The sequence below is a fragment of the Nycticebus coucang genome, chromosome 17, assembly GCF_027406575.1.
Source record: "Nycticebus coucang isolate mNycCou1 chromosome 17, mNycCou1.pri, whole genome shotgun sequence".
Lineage (NCBI taxonomy): Eukaryota > Metazoa > Chordata > Mammalia > Primates > Lorisidae > Nycticebus > Nycticebus coucang.
The window spans coordinates 30,512,000-30,525,707 of NC_069796.1; positions in this window are offsets into that span (position 1 = coordinate 30,512,000).

The following is a 13,708-nucleotide window of genomic DNA, read 5'->3' on the forward strand; positions in this document are numbered from 1 at the left end:
GAGTGTAACTCTTCAGTTGAAAGGCAGAGATTGGCAGAATAGATAAAAACCATAATCCAGCTATTCTGATGTCTATAAGAGTTAAGTTAGATTCAAAGACACAAATAGGTTGAAAATAAAAAGATGGGAAAAGATAGTCCATGTAAATAATAAACAAAAGAGAACTTGAATGTCTATATTAATATCATGTATAGACTTTTTTTTTTTTTTTTGCACAGTTTTTGGCAGGGGCTGGGTTTGAACCCACCACTTCCAGCATATGGGGCCAGCGCCCTACTCCTTGGAGCCACAGGAGCCACCCTCATGTATAGCCTTTTAACACAAAAATTGTTCTGAGAGACAAAGAAGGTCATTGTATTATAGTGAAAGGGTCAATCCATCAAGAAGATACATACAGGCTCAGCGCCCATAGCACAGTGGTTACAGTGCCAGCCACATACACCAAGGCTAGTGAGTTGGAAACTGGCCCAGGCCAGCTAAACAACAATGACAACTGCAACAAAAAATAGCCAACCATTGCGGCAGGCACCTGTAGCTCAGCTACTTGGGAGGCTGAGGGAAGAGAATCCTTTAAGCCCAGGAGTTGGAGGTTGCTGTGAGCTGTGATGCCACAGCACTCTACCTAGGGTGAGAGCTTGAGGCTCTGTCTCAAAAAAAGAGAAGATACATATAACAATTACAGACATATAAACACCGAACAAACCAACAGAGTCCTAAAATTCATGGAACACAAACTGACAGAACTGAAGGGAGAAATACATAATTTAATAATAGGATATTTCAACAACTGCCTCAGTAATGGATAGAACAACTAGAAGATCAGCATGGAAATGGAAAACTTAAAAACCCTATACAGCAACTAGACCTACCAGTCTTATACCAGACATATAAGATACACATCCAGTGTCAGACTATATATTCTCAAGGGTATGTGGAACATTCTCCAGGTTAGACCACATGTTAGACTACAAAACAAGCCTCACTAAATTTAAAGATTGAAATCATACAAAATCTTTTTTTCTGAGCACAATGAAAGCTAGAAATCAACAACAGAAATCTGGAAAATTCACAGATATGTGGAAATTAAACAACACATTCGTTAACAACTAATGGGTCACAGAAGAAAATGCAAGGAAAATTATAAAATACTTTGAGATGAAAATAAAAACATAACATACCAAAACTTATGGGACTGAGCAAAAGTTGTGCTCAAAGGGAAATTTATAGCTATAAACTTACATATTTTAGAAAAAGATCATTAAGGATATCACGACTCTAAGCTTCTATCTTAAGAAATTTTAAAAAATAAGGGCAAACTAAACCCAAAGCAAGAAGGAAGGAGATAATAAAGTTTGGAACAGAGAGAATAACAAGAGATGATAGAGAATTACAAAAAAGTTACACAAAATTGGTTCTTTGAAAAATCAACGAAATTGACAAACTTTTAGCTAGACTAACTGAGAAAAAAGAAAAATTACTAAAATCAGAAATGGAAGTGAGGCAATTACTAGTGACCTTACAGAAATAAAAGGATTATAAGAGAATGACCGATTGTGTGTTAATGCATTAGATAATCTAGATAAAATGGACAAATTCCTAGATACACACAAATGAAGAAGAAATAGAAAATCTGACCAGGATGGTAGTCACGTCTGTAACCCTAGTGCTTTGGGAGCCCGAGAGGGAAGGATGGCTTGAGGCCAAGAGTTTGAGACCAGCCTAAGCAAGAGCATGACCTCATCTTTACAAGAAATGGAAAAATTAGCTTGGCGTGGTGATGCGCCTGTAGTTTCAGCTACTCAGTAGGTTGACGCAGAAGGATGGCTTGAGCCCAGGAGTTGGATGTTGTGGTGATCTATCATGATGCCACTGCACCCTAGCCCAGATGACAGAGCAAGACCCTATCACTAAAAACCAAAAAAAAAGGAAAGAAAGAAATAGAAAATCTGATCTGAATAGGTTAATAACATGAAAGAAGTTTGAATCAAAAATCTCCCAACATTGGTCAGCCATGCTGGCTCACCTGTAGTCCTAGCATGCTGGGAGGCCGAGGTAGGTGGATCAGACCAGCCTGAGCAAGAGCGAGACCCCATCTCTACTAAAAATACAAAAATTTAGGTGCTGTGTTGGCTCGGCACCTGTAGCTCAGCAACTAGAGTGCCAGCCACATATATCAGAGCTGGCGGGTTCGAACCCAGCCCAGGCCTGCCAAACAACCATGATGACTACTACAGGCACCTACCTATAGTCCCACCTACTTGGGAGGCTGAGGCAAGAGAATCGCTTAAGCCCAAGAGTTGGAAGTTGCTGTGAGTTGTGACGCCATATCACTTTACTGAGGGTGACATAGTGAGACTCTATCTCAAAAAAAAAAAAAAAATTAGGCATTGTGGCAGGTGCCTACAGTCTCAGCTGCTTGATAAGCTGAGACAGGAGGATCACTTGAACCCAGGAATTTAAGAGTGTTATTAGCTAGGCTGAGGCTACCAGTACTCTAGGCTGGACAACAGAGTGAGACTGCTTCAAAAACAAAACAAAACAATAATCTCCCAACAAAGAAAAGTCCAGGACCAGATGGCTTCAGTGATGAATTCTACTAAACATTCAACGAATTAATGCCAACCTTCCCAAGTTCTTCCAAAAGACAGACTAAGAAAGGATACTTCCTAACACATTCATTCTATGAAGCCAGCATTACCCTGAGACCAAAGTCAGGCAAAAACATCAAAAGGAAAGGAAACTTTAAACTAGTATCCCAAATGCACTCACTAAAATACTAGCAAACAAAATTCAGTGGCATATTAAGAGGATTATATATGGTAGCCAAGAGGAATTTATCCTAGGGATACAAAGGTGGTTTAGTGTACAAAAATCAGTATAATACACAACAACAGTATTAATAGAATATAGAACACCACTAGACAATATTTGACACAACTTAATCATAAAAAAAAACACTTAACAAACTAGAAATAAAAGATAACTTCTTCAATGTGGTGAATGGCATCTGTGAAAAACCCACAGCTACCATTGTATTCAGCCGTGAAACTGAAAACCTTCCCCCTGCTATCAGCAAGATCAGGATGCTCTTGCCATTTCTATTCAACACTGTACTGGAAGTTCAAGCTATAACAATTAGGTAAGAAAAAGAAATAGGGTGGCGCCTGTGGCTTAAATATATATATATATATATCGATCATACTATACCCATACTTATTTATAATGCATTAATTAAAAATAGTAATAATTTTTAAAAAAAGAAATAAACGATCCAAATTGAGAAGGAAGAAATAAAGCTACAATAATGAAAACAGTATGATATTGGCATTAAGACAGAAACCAATGAAATAGAATATAGAGCCCAGAAATAAATTTTTACACATGTGGTCAAATTATTTTTGAAATAAAGTTCCAAGATTGTGCAACAGGGAAAAGACAATCTTTTTTTTTTTTTTTTTTTTTTTGTAGAGACAGAGTCTTACTTTATGGCCCTCGGTAGAGTGCCGTGGCGTCACACAGCTCACAGCAACCTCCAACTCCTGGGCTTAGGTGATTCTCCTGCCTCAGCCTCCCGAGTAGCTGGGACTACAGGCGCCCGCCACAATGCCCGGCTATTTTTTTGTTGCAGTTTGGCTGGGGCTGGGTTTGAACCCGCCACCCTCGGTATATGGGGCCAGCGCCCTACTCACTGAGCCACAGGCGCCGCCCAGGAAAAGACAATCTTTTTACTAAATGATTCTAGGGAAACTGGATATCCACAAGCAAAATAATAAAGTTGGATACCTATCTTGCACCATATACAAAAATTAACTCAAAACAGAGTAAAGACCTAAACCCAAGAGCTGAAAGTATAAGAAAAGAGGAGGAAATCTTCATGGCATGGGATTTGGCTACGATTTGTTCATTATTAAACATTTCTTTTAAAGTCACAGATACAAGAAAAATAGATCAGTTTGACCTCATCAAAATTACACATTTCTGGGGATAAAAGAAAACAATGAACAGAGTAAAAAGGCAACCAATGTCATGGGAGAAAATATTTGTAGATTATATATCTGGTAAGGGATTAACATCCAGAATACATAAAGAACTCCTCAAACTCAACAATCAAAAAACAAACAACCCATGGCTCAGCACCTGTAGCTCAGCCCTGCCTGGGCCTGCTAAACAACAATGACAACTGCAACCAAAGAATAGCTGGGCATTGTGGCCTGTAGTCCCAGCTACTTGGGAAGCTGAGGCCAGAGAATCGCGTAAGCCCAAGAGTTGGAAGATGCTGCAATGCCATGGCACTCCACCAAGGGTGACAAAGTGAGACTCTGTCTCAAAAAAAAAAGAAAAAAAACAATTAAAAAATACGCTCAAGTCTTGAGTAGACATTTCTTCAGAGAAAATGTACAAATGGCCAATAAGCACATGAAAATATCCTCATCACTAATCAATAGGGGAAATTCAAATCAAAACCACGGTCAGATAACCACTTTAGGATAGCTACTGTCAAATAAGTGTTGGCCAGGATGTGGAGAAATCCGAAGCCTTATGTATTGCTGGTGGGAATAGAAAATGGTGCAACCACTATGGTACAACAGTATGGTAGTTCCTCAAAAGTTAAAATAGAATTATCATATGATCCAGCAGTTCCACTTCTGGGTACATACTCAAAAAGAATTGAAAGCAGATACTCAAGTAGATGCTTGTACACACGTTTGTAGCAGCATTATTCCAAATAGCCAAAAGGTAGGAGCAACCAAATGTCTATCAACAAATGGATAAACAAAATATACATAAATGCAATGGAATGTTATTCACCTTAATTAAAACGGAATGAAATTCTGATACATGTTACAACACAGATGAACCTTGAAAACATTATGCCAAGTAAAACAAGCCAGACACAAAAGGACTAATACTGTATGATTCCACATAGAGATGGCATCTAGAATAGTCAAACTAACAGAAATAGATAGTAGAATAGTGGTTACCAGGGGCTGAGAGGAAGAGGTAATGGGGTGTTATTACTTAATGGCTATAGAGTTGCAGTTCGATATGATAAAAAAAATGCTGGAAATGGATGGTGGTGATGGCTGCACAACAGTGTGAATATACTTAATGGCACTATATCGTACACTTATAAAGGTTTAAGGTGGTAAATTTTATGTTAAGTATATTTTACCACAGTAACTAATTTTTTAAAAGAATTGTATAAGTGGGTGGCACCTGTGGCTCAAAGGAGTAGGGCGCCAGCCCCATATGCCGGAGGTGGCGGGTTCAAGACTAGCCCCGGCCAAAAACTGCAAAAAAAAAAGAAAGAATTGTACAAGTATAAGGGCAATAAACAGCGGCGGTGCCTGTGGCTCAAAGGATTAGGGCACCGGCCCCATATGCCGGAGGTGGTGGGTTCAAACCCAGCCCCAGCCAAAAAAAAAAAAAGGCTCAGCGCCTGTGGCTCAAGCGGCTAAGGTGCCAGCCACATACACTTGAGCTGGCAGGTTCGTAGCCAGCCCAGGCCTGCCAAACAACAATGACAGCTGCAACCAAAAAATAGCCAGGCGTTGTGGCAGGCGCCTGTAGTCCCAGCTACTTGGGAGGTGGAGGCAGGGAATCACTTGAGCCCAAGAGTTGGAGGTTGCTGTGAGCTGTGATGCTACAGCACTCTACCCAGGGCAAAAGCTTGAGGCTCTGTCTCAAAAAAAAAAAAAAAAAAGGGTACTTATGAACCTTTGTTGAAATAAACTATTTATAAATAAAATCCGGGCATTGTGGCAGGTGCCTGTAGTCCCAGCTACTCAGGAGGCTAAGGCAAGAGAATTGCCTAAGCCCAGGAGTCAGAGGTTGCTGTGAGTTGTGACACCACGCCACTCTACCGAGGGCGATAAAATGAGACTCTGTCTCTAAAAATAAATAAATAAAATAAAATCCAGCCAATTAGTAAATGAACCCATTTGTAACTCATATAACAAGAGCTTACTTGCCTACTATAAAGAGATTTTGTACAAATAAGTGAGAAAAATCAACAACCCCATGGAAAATTGGTCAAAAGACACAAACAATACACAGATATAAACAGTACACAAAAACTGAAGCACAAATAATTTGCAAACATATGAGAAGATTCTGTACCTCACTCCTAATAAAAGCAATGCAGATAAAAACTATTCAGTAGTTGGCAGCACTCGTGCTCAGTGGACAGGGCACCAGCCACATACACCGAGGTGGTGGGTTCGAATCCGACCTGGGCCAGGGTTAAAACAATGACAACTACAACAATAAAATAGCCAGGCATTGTGGCGGGCGCCTGTCCCAGCTACTTGGGAGGCTGAGGCAAGAGAATTGCTTAAGCTCAAGAGCTTGAGGTTGCTCTGAGCTGTGACACCACGGCACTCTACCCAGGGTGACAGCTTAAGAATCTATCTCAAAAAAACCCACAAACAAACAACAAAAAACCACAACTATTCAGTAGTCCCCCCTTACCCATGGTTTTGCTTTCCACTTCTCAGTAACCTACAGTCAATCATGAGTATGATATAAGATATTAAACAAGAGGGAGACCACATTCATATAACTTAGTATGTATAGTAATATGGTATATTGTTATAATTTTTATGCGTAGTTATTAATCTCTCACTGAACCTAATTATAGAAACATTATCATAGGTATGTTAGTGTAGGAAAAAAAATCAGCACATATGGAGTTTGTTACTACCTGAGTTTTCAGGCATCCCCCGGGGACTTGGAATGTATGTATCCTCCATGGGTAAAGGGAAAGTACTGTATTGAGACATCATTTTTTCATCTAGCCATTCAATCTTCTCTGAGTAAATGCAAAGAAAGATATATGTAATAATATTTTTCTAATGCTAATAATTTGGGGATGGTAAGATTTGGGGAGCTTTGTTTTTTTTTTTTTTTTTTGCTTTTCTTTTTTTTTTTTGCTTTTCTTTTTTTTTTTTTGTAGAGACAGAGTCTCACTTTATAGCCCTCGGTAGAGTGCCGTGGCATCACACAGCTCACAGCAACCTCCAACTCCTGGGCTTCAGTGATTCTCTTGCCTCAGCCTCCCGAGTAGCTGGGACTACAGGTGCCCGCCACAACGCCTGGCTATTTTTTGGTTGCAGTTCAGCTGGGGCCGGGTTTGAACCCACCACCCTCGGTATATGGGGCCAGCGCCTTTACCGACTGAGCCACAGGCGCCGCCTGATTTGGGGAGCTTTTAAAATATTCATTGATGGACTCTGTAGTGTTTGTATTTCTTAAACATGTTTTAAAGGGACTTTTAGTTAAGTTTTAGTTAATTATACAAGATAGTAATAGTATTAACTCTGAGAACAAGGTTGAATTGTTTTCTTCTGTGTACTTCTCAGGTTTGTTTGTTTTCTGTTTTTTTGAGACAGAGTCTCACTCTGTCACCCTGGGTGGAGTACCATGGCAACATGACTCACAGCAACCTCTAACTCGTGGGTTCCAGTGATCCTCTTGCCTCAGCCTTCCAAGTAGCTGGGACTACAGGTGCCTGCCACAACACCTGGCTAATTTAACTTTTCAGTATTTTTTAAAACTCCTCCCAAACCTTAACGTATTTTTAATGCATTTCAACTCCTAATAGGACACACTTTGAGTTTTCTATTTCTCCTAAGTACTTCTGTCTCCATCCATACATTTTCCTCCTTCATCTCTATTATCTCAGTTCTGCCCATGTTCAAGTTTTATCTCAAGGACATCGCTTTTCCGGGAGGTACTTATACTTATTGGGTAAATGCTCAGACCCAGAGCATATAGATGATCTGGTCCAAAAGGAAATTCTCCACTTACTAGCTCTATAACTTTAGGCAAGTCATTTAACCTTTCTGAGACTCAGTTTCCTCATCTGTAAAATTCCTTGCCTATCTATTGGGTCTGTAAAGGTTAAATTAGATCATACTTGTAAAGTGCTTAGCAGTGCTAAATTTGTGTTGACAATAATACTATTGCTGGTCTTCCTCTTCCTCCTCCTGACCTCCCTACAAATAATTAGTCCTTATCATATTCAGTTTGGTTGCAAAGGAAAACTGTAACTATCTTTGGGAGGAAAAGACAGGCCTTCTATCCCTAAGGTGCTTGAATAGTACACTCTCCGTACATTTTATCTGGTAGTTTTTAAAAACTTTAACAAATATACTCATTCATCTGTTAATGAGAGATCCCTCAGGAAAACATCCTTCATGAAGCCCATACTTCTTTCTCTTTTTAGTCCATGAAAACTAATATAGTAGGTATCTGGGCTTCTTGACAGCCTGGTAGCAAAACATGTAAACTCAACTTACGGTCAGCCTCCAGATGAGATAGATATGGGCTATCTGGGATGGACAGTCGGTGAAGGAAATGGTGCACCTGACGTGTAGTTGAACTCAGTGTTCAAACACTCATCTAATAGTCCTTATTTGTGCTCAAGCATCTTTCAATAGGAAGAACCAACAGTGGACCTGAAGAGTTCTTCCCTCACACAGATGATTCATTCAGGCTGCTAGGGATGGAGCCGCCATGACTGTCATCCTCTGCCATCCAGCTCTCTCAAGGACACCTTGCTCAGGGAGGCCTAACTCAGCAAAAAAGTGCCTTTTGGAGTGCTAGCTGCTTTCACAGAATGACTGAGATTTCCATCAAACAGCTAAAGTCCTGTCCCTAAGGAACACATGTAAAAGACAACTTTCTTTTTCCAGAAAACCAGAGTCTCCCAAACCAAAATTATTTGCCTTGATTGTTTGGGAACAATTGCTCATTCCTTTTTGATTTTTTGACTCTTGACTCCTTCTCAAAGAATTTAAAGGATATTTATTGCTATTGGTAGGTTGTATTTTTCCAGAGGGAAACAGTGCTCTAATATTGAGTTCTAAACTGAGGATTGGAAATTATCCATGGAGCAAGTATTTTTTTTCTTTTTGAGACAGAGTCTCACTATGTTGCCCTTAGCATCACAGCTCACAGCAACCTCAAACTCTTGGGCTTAAGTCATGCTCTTGCTCTAGCCTCCCAAATAGCTGGGACTATAGACACCCACTGCAATGCCTGGCTATTTTTTGTTGTTGTTGTTGTTGTTGCAGTTGTCATTGTTGTTGAGTTGGCCTGGGCTGGGTTCAAACCCGCCAGCTTCAGTGTATGTGGCTGGCGCTGTAACCACTGTGCTACAGGCACTGAGCATGGAGTAAGCATTTTAAAAAAAAGACCGGACCCTACCTCATCCTAGCCTGGAGAATATTGTGGATAATCTAGTGCCAAAGTATAAGCTTAGCTTATCTATGGGAAAGTAGACATGAAGTTTCCTTACCTACCTGATACCTCACCCAACATGTGCAGAATTGGAGCCCTTCAAAATTTGAGTCTTGTCTAAGTTTCTCTGCTTCAACGAAAGGCATCATCATGCCAGTTTTGGTCCTCCTAGAGCAGACACCAAGATGGAATTAAATGTGTAAGAATTTATTGCAGAAAAATGCTTGTGAAGGATAAAGAGAGGAAGCAGAGAGAGACTCAGACTAAGGTCTGACACCGGTAAAAGGGGAGAGGGAAGGAGGGGATTAGGTAGGAAGAGCCTTGGGTTATAGAACAGTTCTTAGAAAGTATTGGGCAGGCTGACAGGAAGCCCCAGAGTACAAATGGCCTGTTAGAAGGGTTCTACCTCTATTATTCCCTCTTATAGCATTGAATGCACCCTGTAGCCTTTAGGTATTCTGTATTTAAGTGACTATTTAATTGGCTAACTCACTGAAGTGTTTTCTGGGGACAGAAACCATTTTTGTTGTTGCTTGTAATTTGAATCCCCAGTATTACCAGGCTGGCTATATTTTGTAGTTGCCACAGAATATTTGTTGAATGAAGTATCTTAAAGAGTTATTTGACTTTTTTCATCTTTATTTGAATCACACACCAGGTATTTTTCTTTCCTACCCAGTGGTTATTTGATTTTTTTCATCTTTATTTGAATCACACACCAGGTATTTTTTCTTTCCTACCCAGTGAATTCTGTCTAATTTAGAAGCTGGTTGCACAATTCTTTCTTTCCATTTATATTGTTCTTCTTCAGCTGTGTTGCATGATCATCACCACCCTGCCACCTCCACTGTCCCTTTCTGTAGTAAAGTCTTTTAGGACCTGCCTAGGATTTAGACTTTTGCTTCTTTTGTAAGTTGGCCTTGTTCCATCCCAAATGTGTCCACGTGAGAAGAGGGGCAGCAAGGATAGCACAATAAATAAAGAGAACCTCAATGACACAGACCATCCCAGGGAGAAGGGTGGCCAGGCCAGCAGGGCCTCCCAGCATGTTTTGTCCTGCATTATAAAAAGACATGTTATGTTGCCCAACCCTGATATCATTAAACATTTAAGTCGATAACTCACTCTTTTGATTCTGATTTTAAGCATACCAACTGACCTTCTAACTATTAGGCTCTATAACTACACAACTACAAGAAGAGAATGCACTCCTGAGACAGCCTCAAGGGTCGGGCCACATGCAGCGGTGTGATTGTATTTGTTCCCATTTTATTTTTTTACTTCAAAATAAGATATGTGCAGTGTGCATAGGAATTTTTTCATAGTTTTTTTTTAAACTATAGTCCGGCCCTCCAACGGTCTGAGGGACAGTGAACTGGCCCCCTGTTTTAAAAGTTTGAGGACCCCTGGTAGGGTATTCCTGACAGTTTGGCTTCTAACAGGAATGGTTAAGCCACATGTTTGCAGCTTGGCCTTTGATTTGAATCCTGCCACTAACAAACATATTAAATATGTGATCTTGGGATTTCCTTCATCTTTTTTACCCCAATTGAAAAATAGATTACAGTACACCGTGTGATTGTAAAGAGAATTAAGTGAGGCAATGCATATACAGACAGTCCCCATGTTGTGAATAGACAGGGTCTACAGGTTTGTTCTCAAGTTTAATTTCATGTCATTTGAAACAGGTACATTTACCTATTACCTGTAAAAGCCTCTGTTCATAGGTGTGAGTTGTATATAGTCAGATATTTGTGATTCAGAGACTTCCTATGATGCACTTAGAGTCTAGCAAATAGTGAATGAAATCAATAAGTTGGCTGCTAATCAATTTGGGAACACATCAAAGTTTTGGTTCCACAAGCTCCCTTCCAAACCCAGATGTCGGGAAATTACCAAGAGGAAAGACTTCAGACCAGCCTTTACCTCTTGGCACTTTCTGTTCACATATATAACATCTATGAAAGGCAACCAGGATTTGGCTTTATTTTCTTGGATCTCTTCCTCTCTTTTCCTAACCTTCATTTTCCCATATGTAGTTTTTATGTAGAAGCATATTTAACTCTACTTACTCTCCTGGAGTCAAGAATTAATTGTCCTATATGTCCAGGCTTCAAGGCTTGCCTTTGATTTTTTTTCCTCCCTTCATACTACAGACCAATAGCATTATCTTCTGAAGGGAGGGAGAAACATAGGCTATTGTTTCCAAGGTCATTATTTGGCTAGCCCCACATCCCTACCTCTCTTGAGGGAAATTTTTTAAGGACCCACAGAAAGCCCCTACATCAGCAAGGCCTCCGTCTCACGGGGAATGTGACCAAATTACAAACAGGCAAACCAAAGTGACTCTGGGGAGATTAAATAGTTTATTTTGGGTTTTTTGTTCCAGTTATCAAACTGCTCTGTTTGCTAAAAAAAATAACAAAACTGTTCTGTGTTTGCTTTATAACAAGCAAACACACACATGGCAAACTGTGCTTGGATTATGGAGTCTTGTCAATGTTATCCAAAAGCAAGTGAGTAGAAAAGCTTGCAAAAGTATTTTTTTTTTTTTTTTTTGCAAAAGTATTTTCAGATTTCAATGGTGATGCTGAGTAGAGGCGTAGGAATTCCCACCAAACGTTGTGGTAGTGCTCTGCTCTAACAAAAATCTGGTCCAGTGGCATGATTGTAGGGGTTGATTGTCAGCCTAAGCTTGAGGTGCCTTCCAAAAAAAACTACACTGCCTCCTCAATCCTTCTAAGTCAAGGTAATACAGCCAAACTTCAAAAACTGTCCTATTACCATGGAGACAGCTCCAAGTTTATCAACTAATTATGATAGAATGTCCATCAAGTATCCAGATTAAAAATGACTTGGTTGCTTCCCTCAAAGAACCCACCTAGATGCTGGCAGAAAAATACCAAGTCCTGAAGTGGGCGGAGACACAGAAAATTGATCTCTGATTTATTATTGTTTTCATTTGCCCGGTATAGCTCAGCCCATCTTTTTTATTTTTAGGCTTTCTGAATTATTTTATTTGAAGTGGTATCTCTTGTGCACAACAGGTTTTACTTTGGGAAAATTCCATGTTTTATTAAATAGACATCTAAGCTACTGTTATTTTGTCTTAAGGTAATGGGATATAAAAATTTACTGGAATCAGGGGATTATCAATTATATGTAGCAGAAAACACTTCATCTTACCACATTGTACTATTTCCACTCCCAGAGAGATCTTATGTAGTTGGCATTAATTGAATTACTTGAAAGACAGAATGAATTTTTTAGAAGTTTACATTTTTGAGTGAACATGAGTACTAAGAAAGAATGTAAAAAAGGATTTGGAACATGTTTTTCTAACTTTTATGAATACATCAAAGGCTTAAAATAAGAGTAAATCTCAAAGGGGCGGTGCCTGTGGCTCAAGGAGTAGGGTGCCGGTCCCATATGCCGGAGGTGGCAGGTTCAAACCTAGCCCTGGCCAAAAACCACAAAAAAAAAAAAGAGTAAATCTCAAAGGATATAAAACACAAAATTTGGGAAATCGAGGTTCTACTTTCACATTTTCTATTTTCTATCAGCGAACCTTCACGGAGTCACTCAGACTACTCTCTAAGCCTCAGTTTTGTTACTGAGAAAGTGGGGGATAAATTACCTTTGCTAAAATATTTGTACCCATCAATGTTTCCATAATCCATCTCTACCTGCAATTCTGAACTCCCAGCACTCCCCTCCACTCTAACTCTGAGGTCTGGAGGCCTGTCCCCCAGGAGTCCAGATTCTTGGGTGTTTTCTCAAGAGGTGTGGACAGGGCATCAATTACTGCTGGCCAGTACTGAGTCTGCGGCATGGGAGTGAGGAGAGGACGGTCGGCTGAGAGGGAACCACACCAGAGTGGCGGTGCCCCAAGGCACAGAGCAACAGCCATTTTTGGCAACAATAGGGCTCATCCCTGGATATTCCGGAGTCACACCCCCTGTCTCTCTGGGCAACCAGAGGAGGCTGGGCATCTTCTCAGGTAGCAACCACCGGCAGAACAGATATGGGACGGAAACACAGGCCCTGTGAGTACAGGCTTTGCCTGAGGTGGTACCGGCCGGGGTGGAGTGCAGGGACTCACGCAGTGCCGGCAGAATCCAGGACGGGGCTGACCCAGAGGACTGCTTTACTGAGCCTAAGACACACCTGGCCCTCAGGGATCATCAGCCTAGACAAAGGATGGCAGGAGGCTAGAACTAACAGCTAACCATGCTGCAAATACAAACCTGCAGCAGCAAAGACAAGGCCTGAGGCGCAGGTTCTTCTGCAGGGGAATTTAGCCGGGACAGAAACAAATTCTGCAAAGTTGTTCTGTTGTAACATCAATCAGGGGTGGGGTTGGAACTGAGTGAACAGCCCAGCCTCCATCAAGTGCCCAAGCTTGTCAGGCCTCACCTCCCACTGTTGGATAGTGGCAGAGAGCAGCAGCCTGGCTGAGGAGACA